General features: G+C 54.9%; 1 protein-coding gene across 4 annotated transcripts in view; it reads right to left on the reverse strand.

Moving 5' to 3' along the window:
• Positions 1–8025, reverse strand: part of MINAR1 (membrane integral NOTCH2 associated receptor 1) — a 31882-nt gene extending 23857 nt beyond the window's left edge. For 2 of the 4 annotated variants that reach the window (XR_011997135.1, XM_026000056.2), the window contains exon 1: positions 7936–8025. The gene's annotated coding sequence lies outside the window, so the exon portion shown is untranslated. Of the gene's footprint in view, positions 1–6766; positions 6852–7935 lie in introns of those variants that run through there. The other 2 variants (XR_011997134.1, XM_072737492.1) reach the window with 1 other exon arrangement.
• Between the last annotated feature and the right edge of the window lie 6637 nt (positions 8026–14662).

Here is a 14662-nt window from a genome sequence, read left to right on the forward strand (position 1 = left end):
CCCCGATCCCGCGTGTGGCCTCCTGACAACTAGGTATATGGCTCTGTGACTCCTGTGCCTGATGGGCTCTTGAGACCGTGTTGAACTTTTGCTGTTGTGTTTCACAAACTGGGCTCCGCGGCTTGAGTTTCAAGAGGGTAGATTCTAGGATTCAAGAAACACGGGCCATGGTGAAGATCGTGTGGATTCTCCAGAAGTCAGATGAAGCTACGCCGTGGGTCTGCCTCCCCGCACGGCTCCCTCTGCGACTCCTCTGCCTTCTCCTGCCCGCTTGAGGGCAGTGGCCACCCAGATGGCCATGGCCAGGACAATTCCCTTCGCAAGGTCCTTAACTTATGCAGGTCTGCAAAGTCCCTTCTGCCGCCGGGTACCCTAATGAAGCCTGAGGGGCTGGGGCCTGGCCGCAGGCCGCAGGCCCCAGGCCGCTTTGGGGAAGTTCCTTCCTGAGCCTGCCACGGGTTCCTCCCCCTGGGGAACGGAATCCCCGGGCACCAGAGCCCCCGGACGGAAGGAAAGCTCACCCACCCACACACACACACACACACACATTTTCTCACATGTACAGATGTAACTGGAAGCACGACATCCTTCCCAGAGGGCGAATGCTTTGCCCTAGTTGATAAAATACGACTTGGTAGGCCCTGCCCATCAGTGGGAACTGGCTACTGATGGGCGACCGAGGAGAACAAGAATTGCTGGTGGTGTGAACAAGGACTGTCCCGGGCAGCAATCCTGAAACACGTCCTAAAATCTGGGAAATGTGGCTGGCCATGCTGCCTCATCCCGCTCCTCATTCCTGGAGCCCACGACAGCCCCGACCTTCGGAGCTGGTACCTGCAGTGCCCTCCACCCCCTGCCAGAAGAAGGTAGCTTCTCCCCTCCCTAAGGGGTTGTTGGTCACACATCGGGGCAGCTTTCCCAGGATCTGCAGGTGGCTCCTCCATCCCGGTTCCTCCAACCAGCCATCCATGACCGGCTGCAGCAACTGCATCCTTTCCGTTGATGAGACTCGGCTGCAAGCTCCATCCTGTGACTCAGAAGGTCAGCTCAAACTCAGGTCCTCCTCCCCTCTAGGCAACTCGCCACAGCAGGTGTAAAATGTGGGGTAAACGGAGGCTTGGTGCTCAGCCCAGACATTCCTATTGGGCAGCCCTGGGCAAAGCCTGGAAATCTATATTCATGAAGATCCCCGAGAGGCTCTGGGATGGTGGGCAGCTGCTTGGGGATTCTGGACGAGTCACACCGTGGTGCCACGACCCGTGGTTCTTCTTTAAATAATTCCCTACTGGCTCTGCACTTCTCAAGGAGAGCTTCCTTATGGTGGCGTGCAGAACACCGTCCCCTCCCTCAGCCGAGCTCTGAGGATCTTTTCAGTGCCCACACCATGTGGTAGACTCAGACCCAGGCTGTGGGGGTACTGAATCGTGGTCTTCTCTTCCTTCCTGTGGCTGCTGCAGGGTCAGGCTTTCCACACCCCTGCAGAGATCAGCAGGACCTCATTCCCTCCCTCACCCGATGGTATGCACAGACATACCAGGCCTAGGCCAGACACGATGCTAGTCACAGGATGACACCAAGAAGGGTGCAGTCCCATCCTTCCACAGTCTCCCAGCTCAGTGAGGACAGACCAGCAGCAGACAGCTGTCAATACAGCACATTGCGAGCTCCCGTGGCGATGGGGACAGAGAGGAGGAGCCCACAGACCACTGCCCACACCCAGTCTTTATTTATGCCCACTCACACCCACTCTCTGCCTACCCACTGTCCACCCACTGTCCACCGCACTCACTGCCCACTTACTGCCCACACACTGCCCCCCAGCCACCACGCTGAGGAAGGTCTCCCCACTCCCCCCAGCTCCGTGCTCTTCTTGGCTTCTCGGCACTGCCAACTCCCTGCGGGCTTCCGTGACAGTCATAGCCCCTCGTGCTCATGGGACACCCATCAGCCCCCACTGGTCTGTTGACCTCTCGGGCTTGTGTTCTCAGCTCTTTATGGAAGTCCCCTCAAGGACCCATAAAGCTTGCACGTTTAGCTTCCTGCAGGAGGCTTTCCTGTTTTGAAATTCTCGTGTTCACAGAGGCTCCACATGGTAGCCGCTGCCCATCAGCCACGGGGTCATGACTGCTCCCGGGAACAGAAGGTGAATGGAAAGCGCAGAGGACAGTCCAGGCAAAGGGGACGCTGGGTGCTCAGCACTGTGCCTGCTGGCCATACTGGTGGGAAGGCCGCTCAGAAGCTCCTGCTGGCTAGGGGCATGCAGAACTCACACGCAGAGCTCTAGCAACTTCACCTATGAGCACGTCCAACAGATCCACTCTCAATGCTTTGATGACACATGTGCACATGTGTGTAGCCCGCTGGGCCAGCAGATGACACGTCACAGGTCACAGCCACACAACACTGGCCCTTCAGTTCCTTCCACAGGCTCTCTTAGCTTGGATTCCAAGGTCACGACACAGCTTCTTTTTATTATGACTCCTAATCTCCCTGGTCTGTGAACACATTTACCAGATTCACTTTCTTCCCCGCAAACTATGGAGCCAGTGTGTCATGGCCGGTTCACCAGGCTCTGGGCTGTCATGGTCCTTCTCAAAAACAGTGACCTGGGTATATCCCCAAACGAGCTCTCCACCCAGCTAATGATGACAACATCCTCATGCAGTGGCCACACCCCAGTGCTGATCCCCCCTGAAGCCCTGTCTCAGTAGCCATGGGCCTTCCCGATGGGTTCCAAACCAAGGCCAGCCTTATCCTGAGCCCTGTATGCACTGCCCCTGTCGCGATGGGCAGGTCCTGCTGCGGGGATTCACAGTCCCCAGACTCCAGGGACTCTAACACATCCTGTGTGAGTAAGCTAGGGTCTGCACCCCATGTCATCTGTGATCCAGGACTCAGACCGAGGGAGCGGCCAGCCTCTAGAGCTTTCACTACCAGTGGAGCAGAGGGAAAGGAGACCATGGTGAAACATCTTATACGTCTGAAAGCTCCCATGCACATCTCTCTAGCCAAGCAAGGCACACAGACATGGTTAACTTCACGGAAGCTGGAAAATGCAATCCTATGTGTGCCCAGAAGGAGAAGGTGTCCGAACATTTATGAACAGAATAGCCGTACATATATTGCTTATTACCTCTTGTAGAAATCCCGTTCCTAGGTGCAATGTAATCATTTAAAAATATATATGTATTTGGTCCTTCAGGTAATCGAAATATAAACTTCTCAAATATGTTGGGCCTTCATCCATAGACCCTGACAATGCTTCAGAGCCATAAGGGTGAAATGGGCGTCTTATCTTTGAGGAAGGTGACTTTTGGATCCTACCCAAGGGCTGGGGCTGGTTTCCAGGAGGACCAATCGCCTAATTTCAAGAGTTGGGACTTCCAGTCCTATCCCCAATCTCCAAGAGGGAAGAGCGGCTGGAGCTTGAGTCAATGGCCACTGATGTAGTCAATGGTGACCATGTCATGAAGCCTCCATAAAACCCCAAGAGGAGAGCTTTCTGGCCCCTTTTCAGACTGCTTCCATGTTCGAGGAACCAGAATATCTCCATGTTCCACCAGGCTGGGCCCCTAGCTCTAAAAGGACTGTAGTTCTTTTGCTTGGGACCTTGCCCTGCATCTCTCTTCACCTGGCTATTGATTAATATCTTTTAATAAACTGGTGAACGTTAACTGTTTCTGTGAGCCATTCTAGCAAATTAATTGAGCCTAAGGAGGAGGCGGTTGGGACCTCCGCTGTGTGGTCAGCAACCAATCTGAAGCACAGGTAACAACCCAGGGCTCCTGGCTGGTGTGTCAAGCGGGGATGGGGTGGGGACCGTCTGTAGGACTGAGCCCGTAAGCCGTGGAATCTGATGCTGTCTCAAGGAGATTAAGTCAGAAGTGAACCGAACCCAGGTGTCCAGGAACTGCCAGTGTGTGGATGACCCCACTCCCCACATTAGAATTCTCAAAAGCCCAGTTAACAGCTCTAACCACGTTAAGTTTTTCTTACAATGAGCCAGTCAGTGTCCTAGATGCTGGAGACACAGCAACAGATAAATCAAAGCCCCTGCCTTCCTAAGATTCACACGGTAGCAGAGCCCGACTACCAGTCACTGTTCCCTCAGAATAACTCCTTTCCTCATTCATCCAGCAAGTCCCTACTAAGCACCCTACTCACCTGCTGGGCACAGGGCCAGACCCAGGAGATTTAGGGCAGCAACAGTGAGGCTCCTCCGGGGACACAGCTAGCTGTGGAGAAGGATCGGTGCCAGGGAAACATTTATAATACAGAATGAGGTAACCACAGTATTTTGTTTCCAACAGACAGAGAGAAAATATGCCATGTTCTAGAGAGAAGCCTTCCAGTGATTCTCAAACTGTGTCCTGTGGAGCCGTTAGGGGTTCCGGAAGGGTGCCTGAGAAGTCACACCCAGAGTGAGTAGGCTGCTCCCCACTCTTTAGTCTGTTTCGCACACTCAATTGTCATAGAATATTTAATTTTAAAAAGATCCGATGTGCTCTCATTTCATGCATATTAACATGCAGGAAAGTTAAGTAACTCATCAACGTCATAGGATGAGTTAGGAGCATGCCTGAGGCTGGCCCCTCACTGCCTCTGCTCGTCTCCAAACTCTACGGTGTGTGTTCTTTTTCTTCTTTCTTCTTCTTCTTTTTTTTAATTTCAATGAACACGGAGTCTGCAGGTAAGGTTCCAAAACTACCGTCCCAATGTCAGTGGGAAAAGCTAATCAGTGGGGCTTTAGCAACAGATTTGCAAAGGGATCTGGAGCAGAGAGCAGAGCCTCCCCCTTCCTTCTCCCGGGCCAGCGGATCCCGGCCCTGCAGGCGCGAAGCCAGAGCTGCAACACTGCTTTCTGCTTCACAGTTTGTCAAGATTTGAGACAGGGCTTATTTTGGAAATCCTGAGTAAGAAGAGCCCCAGACCAGTCCTGCGTGCTGTGGACAGAAACAGGACACACAGCCTACCCTCAGTGGAGCACAAATGCTTCACAGGGAGGATCAGAGTTAATAAATACAAAGGCTTTTAGAAGCTGGAAAGTCTCATCAATTTTGCCTCTGGCACTAGCCAGGGAAAAAAGACATTCTATATGTAAAACTCAGAAAGAACATACCACCAACAAAGAACTCTTTGTCTGTCTTCCAAGTATTAAGTGCTATACAACACTTCCTCACCAAACTCATCAGAAATGCAAATAAACTGTTTGATCTATTCTTTCCCTGGCAACTGATATTTATTTTCACATAGTCCCAGATCTATACAAACCTCATCAGACACACACAATAAAAACCAACTTTATTTACCAGACATTTAAGGTTTTTCCCTCCAGGCTCCAGTAAGCTAAGAAAATCTGTAAATTTGCTCTTTCTGCAGACTGACTCCCCCTCCTGCTCCACCTTCCTCTGCTACACAAGAAGAAAGCCCATTGGGGGTGGGGGTGGGGCGCAGTGTAACTCTCTCTACGGTGCCAGGCACCCGACACACTCTTAGTCTCTTCTCTCACTTCAACAGTGCTCGAAATACTGCAGCCAGGCTTTCAATGAGCCCGTGGCCCAGAGCTCATTCCAAAAGACAACCGTGGCCACAGCAGCCTGCCGGCTTCCACCTGCAGGGCAGACTCTGTTGATGTCCGTGATTCCAGAGATGGGAAGGAAGGGCCCTTTACTGACCCTCTCCATCCCAAAGAGGTGATGGCAGCGGTTCATTTGCTGGAGGAAGGGGTGCCTCACTGGCCCCAAAAGCTGCTGCCAGACTCCTGGCAACTCTTCACATCATGCATAAAATCACAGCAGAGCCCAGCAATGAAGCTCCAGATCACAGCAGCAAAAACTCTGCCCCCTCCCAATGAAATCACCCCGTCCACAAGAGAAACGGGGGTAAAGCTTCTGAAGACAGACCTCTATTGTTTATAGCAGAGACTCTGGAGCTTCCCCTTCCCTCAGGTCTTCACCAAACGTGTGCACAAGCGTTTAACACAGCTACGGTCTTCCAGCTACAATCTTCCAGTGCTGATTGAGCGCTATTACAGTTAAGCTACTCAAATGCCACCGGAAGCTCCGGGCACCCCGGGGGAGCAGACAAATGATTACTCTGGCTGGATTTGATCCCGCCAGGAATACTCGGAAGAGTGGCTTTAGCAGGGACACTGGGGCAGGTAGGGATGCTGCATATGCATGAATCACACAGTATGTGAGTGCACCCTCCCTGCCACCCAGGCCTGGCTTCTGTGTTTCCTGGCAGGTGAAGTTGAACATCCTTATCTGCCCAGGAAGAACAACGATCCCGTTCCACCTCTACGTGACTGGAAATCTCAACTGAAGAATCGGAGGCACTGGCGGGTCCACCTGGGGTTTGTCCAGCTCTCGGTCTTACTTCGCGCCTCTGATGTGTCAGGCTTTTTGCACACAGAGCTCACATATTTAACCCTGAAAATATCGTTTTCTAGAAGCGAATTTTCAGCTGTGAAAACTTGCCCCAAACTGCATGGTCCCTGCCCGGATTCCCCATCCCTCCGCCAGGTCTGGCCAAGCCCGCACCCCCCGCCCCCACCCCACCCCAACACCTTCTCCAGCCAGCCGGGAGCGCAGCGCCACGGGCCGCAGAGCTGGGAGCCCCGCCGCGGCCGGGGGCGCGCCCTCCCGCCCCGCCTCCCCCTCGCCCCGCGCGCGGCGCCCCAGCCGCCGGCACCCGCGGACCCCAGGCCCGGCACGTCCCGCCCGCTGAGCCCCCGCCCCGCGCGTCCCGGGCTCTCCGAAGTTACCTCCGAGGCCCCGCGGGGCTCCCGTGCTCTCCGGCGCCGCTGCGCGCGGCCTCCCACGCCGCGCCCCGGGAGGGATCGAGCCCGGCGCGGCTCCGGGGCAGCCCGAGGTGCGTGCCGGGGGCGGGGGCGGGGGCTGCGGGTCCCGCCGCCCGGCCCGCGAGGAGGGGGGGGCCGGTCCGACCTCAGGCGCGCGGCGGCCCCCGGGCTGCGGGCGGGGTCGGGGCGGGCGCGCGGCGGCGGGGGCGGGGGCGGGGGCGGGCGCGCGGGCTCCTCCGGGACGGCGGGCGGCGGGCGAGGGCTCGCATGGCCCCGGGCGGCCCGGCCCCGGTCTTTTGTCTCGGCCGACGCGCCGCGTCACGGGCGGGGGGCAGCGGGCGGCGGGGAGCGGGGCGCGCGGCTCTCGGGGCCCGCCCGGGGCGCGCAGCCGGCAGGGCGCACGGCGGGGAGTGCGCGCGCCCCGGGGACGGCGGGGCGGGCCGGGCCGGGCCGGGAGGGGCGCGGCTGGAGGCTGCGGCGGGCGGGGGCGGGGGCGGGGGCGGGGGCGGGGGGCGCGGGCGTCCTCGGGCCGGGTCGCGGCGGGCGCGGGTGCGGGCGCGGGCGCGGGCGCGGGCGGGGGGCCGCGAGCGGAGGCTGCGCGCTGGAGGCGGCCGGGCGGGAGCGGCCAGCGGGGTTCGCGGCTCCCGCGCCCCGGAGCTGAAGGTGACTGCGGCCCCCAGCGGCCGAGCGGGGTCCCCCGCGGCCTCGCCTCCCCCCGGGGCGCCGGGCTCGCCCTCTCCAGGCTCCGGCTCCGCAGTCTTCGGCCAGGCCAGGCCAAGGGCTCCCTTCGCTCCTGGCGGGTCTTGGCTTACTTGGTACCCAGATTGGAGCCTGGAGGTCATGTGACCACCCCCTCCCCAAACACGCACACACATTCACACGCACACGCGAGCCCCCGGAACCCCGGCGGGTGTGCGGAGATGGGCCCGGGCGGCCGCTGGCAAGTCGCGGTGCGCGCCGCAGTGGGGCCTCGGGCGCCTCCCTCCGCACAGCCCGCCCCTGTCCCCGAGGCGGGGAGGCTCGCATTCGCGGAGTTCTGGTCCCCCCGGCAGGCAGAGCACCAGGGGAGTCCGAGTTTCAGGCCCGTGGGACGGCATTGCAGACGGAAACGCCCCTCCCCAAAGTCCGGGTACCTCGGCGGCCGGGCCTCTCCCTGGGCCGCGGGCGGCGGCTCTCCCCGAGCGCGGCCGGGATGCCAGCGCGGCGACTGCTACCTGTGGTCTGAGCCCGGCCCCGGGGACGCGGGGGACGCGGGGGACGCGGGTCGCCGTCCAGCCTCCGCCTCGCGCTGCCTCGGCGTGGCTGCCGGCGCTGCGCTGGAAGTGGACCTGCCGACCGATCCGTGTGGCCGGGAAGGGCTGGGTTTTCCCAGAGCTCCTCTCCGCTTGAGGTTTTAAATTTATTTACCTTTGGAACCTTTTTGCCAGGCAAGTGCAAACCTCCCCTGCAGAGAGAACAAAAGGACTTGAAGGCGGGAGGTGGGAGTCGAGTTCCTGCCATTCCTTCCACCTTGCTCAGGGACTAGAAATTCGGCAGTAGTACTGCCTCTGTCTTTTGTCTGAATGTGGTTTGTGGCCAAGAAAGGCACAAACCCAAAGAATACGGGGTGCCAGAGTGAGGAGTCTGGTCGTAGCTGAGGAGATCTGGAGCTTCCCAGGGGCCTCCTACCCTTTATGTTCAGAGGACAGGTTACTTGAGACCTAAGCAAAATACCGCTCTATTTCTCCCCAAAACCAGAGTGGCGGCCCCCACGTGGAGCAGTCCGACCCGACAGGAAGTTGTGTGGTGCCTGCCTCCCCTTGCTCTGAGTTCTACTTTCTCGTTCTCCCTGCGGTTTCTCCACCAAGTATCACCACAGAGGTTCAAGGAGGGAAAACCAGAACTTCCTAAAGCTCAGATTGAGCCAAAATCTGCTTTTTCCTTATACTGGTTCAGCTGAGGAAGGCTAGAGGTTCACTCCATTTTTTTTTCTTCTAAAAAACCATTTTGGATAACGACGTTTTAAATTTAAAGCAGCATAAAACGAACCAGCAGAGTATAGCTCTCTGACGCTGAAATCACTGGGCTCCAGCCAGGAGTTTGCTAGTGGTGGTCATAGTCACAAAGAACTCAACGTACTGTCCCTTCCAAGTCCTGATTCCTGATTCCCCCAAGCCTGTCCCAGGAGGCCTCCCACTTTCTGTTTGGCTGCTAACTCTCCTCCAGAGAGGAGGGGTGCAGTAGCACCTCAGCCAGCCGCTCCCCACCCCCTCCCCATCGCTCTCTGGAAAGTGGCAGTAATTCTGTGACTCCCTTTCCTTCTGTGCACTCACAGTGGATGTCCTTGTATCCACCCCATCTCGCCCACCTAGGAAAGAGGCCTCATAATCCAGAGTCATTTCTCTGCACCACCCACTGTGCCAGAGTGCCACTAGATCACACCCACTTATCTATGGACCCAACGCAGAAAGGTTGGGACGAAATGATGGAAATTCATGCATTCTATTCCCAGGATAAGCTAAGGTCTTTTTTTGTTTTAGGGTTGTGTGGTTTTTTTGTTTTGTTTTGTTTTTTCTGGAGAACAGAAGGAGACAGGATGAGATGGAGGACAGAGCAGCAGACATGAACACAGGATGGGATCAGCACCCAGCAACCCTGTGGCTTTCAGCCCCCACCCTGATTCTACTGTGTCCCTTCCAGACCCCTACGTCCCCCCGCATAACACCATTCAGAAACAGGAGAGGACCCAGTGTGGAATAAGCCAAACAGCACTGAATTTGGAATCTGAGGGCCTCACTGTAGACATCTGCTAAGTGGTATGAACCACCTATGTGATCACAGACAAATTACGCCACTTATTCTCAGTCCTTTAACACTTGAAATGCTGGGTTTTACTTATGCTTAATATTTGGACTGAGACACATGGATGGTTTCCATCATACAGAATCCAAGCTTGATTGTGAAGCCCCAGTGAATCTGTGGGGAGCAATGTGACCCGGTCTCAGTAAAGTGTCCCATTCAATGAAATACAGTGGCCAAAAGAGAAGTATCTGTCATCAGATCCCTTATCTGAGTTTCTCAGGAACAGCATTTTCCTCTCTCTCTGTTATCCCTTCTCACCTCTTATGCTTCAGAGCCTCTGTCCTCCCCCTGCACTCCCATATCCCCCCGCTGTACCTCAGTTTGTCTCCCTTCCCCCTCTGCTTTGTTAGATCTCCACATTTGTGGTCCTCCCTCCAGAGGGGAAGGGGCACGCTGGTCAGAGTCAGAATTCCCTCTAGTGCAAAGGCAGGGAGAAGGTCGTGGACACTCAGGCAAGAACATTCCTAGGTCCATCATAACTAGGTCTCCTCTGGGCATGCTGGGCTGTCCTGAAGCATCAGGGAAGGTGCTGCACATAGTGCGGCAGACAAAGGGCTCTGGCCCACGCTCCCCTGCTGATAGTCTGGGAACACTCAACACCACTTTGTAACCTCTGCTGGCCTCAGTCTCGCCTTCTGGAACTGGGGCAGGAAAGACTGGGGTCATTGGGAAGGGTCACTGAGAAGACTAGATCAAAGTCTAGTGATGGGCATTCAGCAGGTGTCTGGCTTTTCAAGATGACAGGAGAAAGAAGGAAGAAAGATAGGAAAGAAGGAAGGAAAAGAAAGAAAGAAGGAGGGGGAGGGAAGGAGGATGTGCATCTTGGCCGCCCAGGCAAAAGCTTACCTGTACCAATGAACAATGACTTGAAGCACAGGGAGCCCGTTCCCTCCTCGGAGCTGAGAGTCTGAGCTGCAGTCTCCTTTTGGAGTGGATATTGTCCAGCAGCTGGCTGGACAAAGTGGCGAGCAGCTTGAACCCACAAAGTCATGCCATGGTGTGGGTGCTGTCTCCGGCTCTCCCCTGTGCAGTCCAAGAATCTGTGTCTGATGCTTTGCTGTATCCCTGGCTGCCACCTGCTAGTTCAGCACTTACAGGCCTCACCCTGACCCCCCGGGGCTTTCTGGATCCCAACCTACGAAACCTCGCTTGTCCAGGCTCATATCTGAGGACTTGCAGAGAGAGCTATCAAGCAGAAATAAATGTCAGAGATCATTTCAGACGTTGGTTTTCAAACCAGAGGAGAACAGTGGCCTCTACCCTGTGCTTCCCAAGGAAAGCCTTTTTGATATATTGCCTGTTCCCAGAAGGATTTCATCAGGGCAGGGGTTTCGGGTAATCAACTTCTGGGACAAATTTGGGGTGAGGTGGGGTACACTCTGGGTCCCTAACCACTTGGCTGTGAATTAATGACACGGATGAAGGCTGCTGTAGCAGACTGCCAATCATGAGAATGAGCCCTGGAAGGAGCTATACACTTGTCGGTGGTGCTGCGAATTAGGACCGGATCTAAAACCAGAACTGAGGTCTCATGAATCCTAGATCAACACACTCGGAGGGCTACCTACCTACTGCCCCCGCTTCCGGAAATGCCGTATGCTGGGGGAGTATCCTCGGATGAGGCTGGAGACTACGGGCCTCTTTGGGCTGAGGTGAGGCCAGCAGCCTCATGGTCGGCTCCAGAAGGCCAGGCCCTGGACCAGACACATCCCTCGTTGAATGTGAGCCCTTGGTTTCTACTATTCTGCTTTGCAAGTGGCCTTTCCAGGCAGAGGCTCTGTTGTGGTAGGTTTGGCAGGTGCAGAGGACATTTGTTATTTTGTGGCTGCCCAGATTCTAAATTCTCTTCTTATTTTAGAGAAAGCTCATTTTGAAACTTCACTGTCCCCTCTCCCCCTGAACCCTGGCAGATAGGGAGTGGGCACTGGCCAACCCCGGGCTCTAGCCTGATGCTTTGAGGCTGGAGCCAAAGAATCTGGTAACAGTTGGGAAAGGCATCCAGAGCCCAAGGTGGGAACAGCAGAGCCCTACCAGAGCCTTCCCTGCACAGAGCCCTACCAAAGCCCACCCTGCACGTGACCTTGACCGTGACCCCAGCCCCTTCCACCAGTTTCCCCCAGTGCACTCCAAGCCTGATCTCTAGCCTTCCCACCAATGCAGTCAGCTCCTGGGATGCTTCCAAGAAATTCCCTTTGTATCCATGTGGACCAGAGTTGGGGTTTGATGCTGGTGACCCAGAGTCCTGTTGGGCAGTGAGAAGTTGGTTTTCCATGCTCAGATATTCTCATGCCCTGGAAATCCCAGACAGGAAACAAGATTGAGACCCAGCTCGGAGTGTCCAACCACACCGGAGATGAGCTCACCAGGCAATGGCCACTTCCTGCAGCCCTCTCTGCACTGCTCTGCAGGTACAGGCCACAGTAGATGCCACGTGAGCTGCGGGTAACCAGGGAGTCCAGTCCCCCATCCCTCCTCTCGGGCTCTGTCACCTGGCCACCATGCTGCGTGCTCTTAGCCTGGCTTCCTTATGTGCTGAAGAAGGAGTTTGCGTCAGGTTTTCTCTAGAGAACTCTGCCACCCAGGCCTGGCATTCAGGATCCTGGGATGCATGCAGGAGAGTCTGCAAACAACCTGAGCTCCTAGCCCTGGTCTCTGGATACGCTGCTGAAGGAGAGGCAAGAGGAAGAAAGCAGGAGGGAAAAGGAGCCTTGTCCGTGCTTTGAGTTCTGTAATTTCGTGGTAAGGGGCAGGAGAGGAGTGAGGTATATACCTGGGACCAGGTGAGTCCTGGGCATGGCTATTTGGGGGACACGGTTCATCCAAATTCCCAGCCGTCCTGCACTGTCCAAATGGGACAATAAGGCATGCCCTTTGCTGCAGAAAAACCATGACTCCTCTTTGAGACCGTAACTACACAGCAGTGCTTATCTGATTCATAGATGGCGCTGCCGATGTTAGAAGTTGAAGCACGAGTCCCCAGCAGAAGTGACTAGACCTTCCTATTTCTCTCAACAGCTCTCCAGTGACTCAGGAAGCAAGCGGAAGAGATTCTGTGGAGCCTGAGATACTGCCTGGAACATAGTGGGGGCTCAGTAAATGTGCGGCAAGCAACTTGAGTGTTCTTACAAACATTGCATCACATGAATCTCTCCTAAGTGCAAGGCTGGGCACGTAGTAGGCGCTCGCCACATCTGCAGAGTCATCTCTGTGTTTCCCCACAATTCATCCCAGGGAGCTCCCAGACCAAACTTGGCGTTAGCTTCCCAACATCCTCATGGTAACAGGGAGCGTGGATTTGGGTTATCATGTGTTTTCTCACTGTTGGGAGAACCAAGCCTCAGCCCCGTAAAGGAAGTGACCTCACGGAGGCCATTCAGAAAGTGGGCATTCGCTCATGCTGATCTAACACTTCCCCCAGGCACTGAACTCCGAACAGAAGGTGGGTCTCAGGTCAGCGTGCCTAAGTGATACCCCTGACAAGGAAGAGTTCAGTGAAGTTCAGTGGGGAAGAGTATTTACAAAAAAAAAAAAAATCCACGGATGTTGCCCGGAGATTGCCAGTGCCATGGGGGCTATTTGGTGACCAGAGAGAGGCTGGCCTCTCATTCGGAGACCTCAGTATTTCCCTGGTATCATCTGGATCCCTGAGATAAACAAAAATATTTTTAGGGTTGGCAAATGGGTATGCTTGCAGGTTTCTACTGAAACAACCCTCTCCTTTATCATGTCAGGGACGTCGGTCTATGGGACAACCTGCATCATTCAGAATTATCTACTAGCTAAGCAGGAGACAGATTCGTTAGCACTGGATATTCATTAGCACAGGGAAGAATGCATTTGTTTATTCTGTGCAAATGCCAAGCACCACAATGCACCAGGCCCTGTTAGTGCCCCCAAAAGCAGAGCGGTCGCCAAGCGCTAATACGCAGAAAACTTAGTACATGCCAGACGTCTGCAGTGAGACTTACTTTGCTTAAGCCTTACAAAAATCCTATAAGGCAGGTAATGCTGCAATTCCCACATTACAGACCAGAAATCTGCGAGCAGAGAGGTTTAGTTACTTCTCTACAACCATGTAGCTAGTAAGAGCGGGAGCAGGGAGCTGACCCCAGGCGGCCTGGCTCTAGAACCTAGGGCATGCGTCTTTACACTATGGAGATGATGGCACTTGCTCCAAAAGTCTCAGTGTCCATGGGAAGGACGGTGCCCAGAAAGTCCTTATAGCTCAGGAGGCCAGGACATCCAAGGGTCACAGTTAAATAAATTGCTGTTTCTGGTTAAATAAATTGCTTATTTTATTGTTTTGAGTAAGTAATGCATACAATGTACAAAGTTTAACAATATCCAAAAAATGCCAACCAGTTACCCTGCATAGAGAGAGACCTGCCTTCCCAGTGTCTTGCATGTTCCTGAAGAGACAGACATAAAAGTAACAGTGGATCAGTATTTCTTTTGCAAAACACCATCATTCTACACACATTACCTTAAGCATTGATTCTTTTCACCATCAGCAAGGTATTTTGGAGATCCCTCCATATCAGTGTTTATAAGACTGCCTAGTCCTTATTTCAGGTAAACTTTTGGTTATGAGATATTTGTAGATTTGCATGTCGTTGGCCTTTCTTTTTTATGGTTGCATAATATGCATTCTGCATTCTCAAATGTTGAACACTTTTCTCCTGCCTTTACACCAGGCAGAGCTTCAAACACCGCCTACGAAATCCTCAGGCATTTTCTCTCTCCTCTCTCTCCTTCCCTCTCTCCCCCTCCCCCTTCCTCCCTCCCTCCTCAACCTCTCCCTTCCCTCCCCCTCTTCCTCACTCCTCTCTCTCTCCCTCCTTCCCCCTCTCTCCTTCCCCTCTTCCCCCTCCCCCTCCTCCCCCTTCCTTCACCGTCCCTTCTCCCTCCTTCTCCCCCCATCCCCTGTAGCAGACTCTGTTGCTAATGATTCTATAAATGGTTCCTGGACCCCAATGTGGACCCTGGTCTGGAAGTTCAAACATTTTTTCATTTCTGCAA

The sequence above is a fragment of the Vulpes vulpes genome, chromosome 14, assembly GCF_048418805.1.
Source record: "Vulpes vulpes isolate BD-2025 chromosome 14, VulVul3, whole genome shotgun sequence".
Taxonomy (NCBI): domain Eukaryota; kingdom Metazoa; phylum Chordata; class Mammalia; order Carnivora; family Canidae; genus Vulpes; species Vulpes vulpes.